Below are 3,695 nucleotides of genomic sequence, written 5' to 3'. Positions count from 1 at the left end.
ATATTCAAGGATACAATTCAGGGGATGTGAAAACTTGGCAACAAGCATTGACTCATCAATGAAATCCTTTACTAGTTTATTCTGACAGTTTTTAACTCTCTGAGAGGCTCTAAGCTATTTGAATATCTTAAGCTTCCCGTGCCTCTGGAGGCTAGGAGACTGTAAACAATCGTATGCATAGCTGTAGGAGTCCGGGTAAACTTGTCAGGCGAGTTAGAGAGCCATCTGAGGGGTTTGGATTTAAACACTCCTAGTTGCCCAGGAACTTTATGAATTGGAGCTGTAAGTTAACTCTTTGACAGAGAGAGAGAGATGGTGGTAGGGGACAGCCCCCAGTAATGTCAGAGGTGAGAGCACAAAGCAATAAAGTAGGCAGACTCTGGTTTTTGGGGGGGAAAATGCTCGAGAATATCCAGGCGGACTCCTGAGGCTCGATCCCGCCTTTGCGTATGCCGAGCCTCCTTCCTCATGACCTTTGTCACGAGCGGAATGCCTCACCGGCTCCCAGCACCAAAGAATGTTGAAACTACCGCACAATTGCACTCATCTCACACTCTTGTAAAGTAATGCTCAAAGTTCTCCAAGCCAGGCTTTAATAACACGTGAACCGTGAAGTTCCAGATGTTCAATCTGGTTTGAGAAAAGGCAGAGGAACCACAGATATAACTGACAATATCTGCTGGATCATCAAAAAAGCGTGAGAGTTCCAGAAAAACATCTATTTCTGCTTTATTGACTGTGCCAAATTCTTTGACTGTGTGGATCACAATAAACTGTGTAAAATTCTAAAAGAGATGCCTGCCTCTTCAGAATCCTGTATGCAGGTCAGGAAGCAACAGTTAGAACTGGACATGGAACAACAGACTGGTTCCAAATAGGAAAAGGAGTACGTCAAGGCTGTATATTGTCACCCTGTTTATTTAACTTATGTGTAGAGTACATCATGAGAATTGCTGGGCTGGGTGAAGCACAAGCTGGAATCAAGATTGCTGGGATGAATATCAATAACCTCAGATATGCAGATGACACCACCCTTATGGCAGAAAGGGAAGAAGACCTAAAGAGCTTCTTGATAAAAGTGAAAGAGGAGAGTGAAAAAGTTGGCTTAAAGCTCAACATTCAGAAAACAAAGATCATGGAATCTGGTCCCATCACTTCATGGCAAATAGATGGAGAAACAGAGGAAACAGTGGCTGACTTTATTTTTGGGGGGTCCAAAATCACTGAAGATGGAGACTGCAGCCATGAAATTAAAAGACGCTTACTCCTTGGAAGGAAAGTTGTGACAAACCTAGACAGCATATTAAAAAGCATAACTTTGCCAGCAAAGATCCGTTTAGTCAATGCTGTGGTTTTTCCAGTAGTTGTGTATAGTTGTGAGAGTTGGAGTATAAAGAAAGCTGAGCACTGAAGAATTGATGCTTTTGAACTGTGGTGTTGGAGAAGACTCTTGAGAGTCTGTTAGACAGCAAGGAGATCCAACCAGTCCCTCCTAAAGGAGATCAGTCCTGAGTGTTCATTGGGAGAACTGATGTTGAAGCTGAAACTCCCATACTTTGGCCACCTGCTGTGAAGGGCTGACTCATTTGAAAAGACCCTGATCTTGGGAAAGATTGAAGGCAGAAGAAGAAGGGGACAACAAAGGATAAAATGGTTGGATGACATCACTGACTCAGTGGACTTGAGTTTGAGTAAACTCCGGGAGTTAGAGATGGACAGGGAGGCCTGGTATGCTGCAGTCCATAGGGTAACAAAGAGTCAGACATGACTGAGCAGCTGAACTGAGCTGAACTGAAGTAAACTGAAGGTTATTCTTCAAAACCAAAGAATGGCATTGAAACATGTATAATATAATATGTGAAACGAGTCACCAGTCCAGGTTCTATGCATGATACAGGATGCTTGGGGCTGGTGCACTGGGATGACCCAGAGGGATGGTATGGGGAGGAAGGTGGGAGGGGTGTTCAGGATGGGGAACATGTGTACACCCGTGGTGGATTCATGTTGATGTATGGCAAAACCAATACTATATTGTAAAGTAATTAGCCTCCAATTAAAATAAATAAATTTATATTTTAAAAAAAGACAAAAACAAAACAAAACAAAACAGAGTCTCATAGAAAAAAGTTCAGATTTATGGTTTCGAAAGGTGTAGGAGGATCAATCGAGAGAGGGGAAACTGGATGAAGGTGGTTAAAATGTACAAACTTCCAGTTATAATATAAAGAAGTACTAGTGATATAATGTACAATATGACAAAAATTAATACTACTGTATATTATACATGAAAATTGTTAATACAGTAAATCTAAGTTCTTATCGCAAAGAATTTTTTTCTATTTCTTTAATTCTGTATCATATGAGATAGGAGATGTTCAATAAACTTTATTGAGGTAGTCATTTCACTATGTATGTAGTAAAATCATTTACACCTTAATCAAATACACCTTAAACTTATATAGCAATGTGTGTCAATTATAGCTCAATAAAACTGGAGGGAAAAAAAAGGAAAAGGTTATTATAAGAATTGAGATCAACCTGAAGAAACTTATGTAAAACAAATACAGAAGAAAACAGATGATACTTTGTAAATTTATACTATGAGTTAATGGACAAGATTATTCATATCTGCAGATTAATGTATTCACTCACTATAGGAACTGGAAAGATAGTATATAGATAATGAACAATAAAGACACTTGAACTCAGCTATCTAATCATTCCTGGATACTCAATTTTGTGTGTGAGAAACTTGTTAGCCGTTCGAGGATGTACAAGTGCACTGCTAGCACTTAAGAGAGCAACATGGTCCTGTGGCCTGACTGGTTGATAGAGAAAATGCATGGCTTCATTTGAAAAAGGACCGACCCAACTGCTGTCCAGTCTCAAAGTAATTTTGTTTCCATTATGATTGGTAAAAAGAGATATTTCATTATTATTTTCATTTTCATTTCATTTTCATTACTATAAGTAAGTCTGAGGAAATTTTTGTTTGGTTACTGTTCATCTGAATTTGTTCTTCTGTCATTTGGCTATTCTAAACAACTCCTTGCCTATTTCTATGGTTATTCATCTGCACTCTATGAAATATAAGAGCTGAATACATAGTATAAGTATTAATACTATATCCTTTATGTGCCCTGAAATTGTCTTCCAAATATATACTTGACCTCACTCATGGGATCTTTATTAAAATAGTTTTCAATTTTTCTTTAATCAGACTTAAATACGTACATTTCCTCCTTGGGTTCTAGACATTATTATGAGTCTTCATACTCATAGAATATTCAAATATTCTGCTAACATCTTTCCTATGATTATGATACTTTCCTGTAATTCACATAATAATTTTATTTATTTACCTTTGTGGGCATGTGTGTGTGTGTATTTGTATATAACGATAGGAGGGATATCCAATTCTCTTTTCTTTGAGGAGGAAAGTCAATTTTAACAGCACTATTGATATAAACCAAAAAATAATCATCACTTCACAGTGAACAGAGATACTATCTTTACCTTATACATATATACACATACATATGCACATATACTCACAAACATACTCTGTAGTCTATTACTCTATTTACTGTTTTACTAATTTATACATGCTAAGCGGAGGAGCCTGGTAGGCTGCAGTCCATGGGGTCGCTAGGAGTCAGACACGACTGAGCAACTTCATTTTCACTTTTCACTTT

Source organism: Bison bison, unplaced genomic scaffold, assembly GCF_000754665.1.
Source record: "Bison bison bison isolate TAMUID 2011002044 unplaced genomic scaffold, Bison_UMD1.0 scf7180017863958, whole genome shotgun sequence".
NCBI classification, from domain to species: Eukaryota; Metazoa; Chordata; class Mammalia; order Artiodactyla; family Bovidae; genus Bison; species Bison bison.
Note: the sequence above shows the minus strand (reverse complement) of the source record.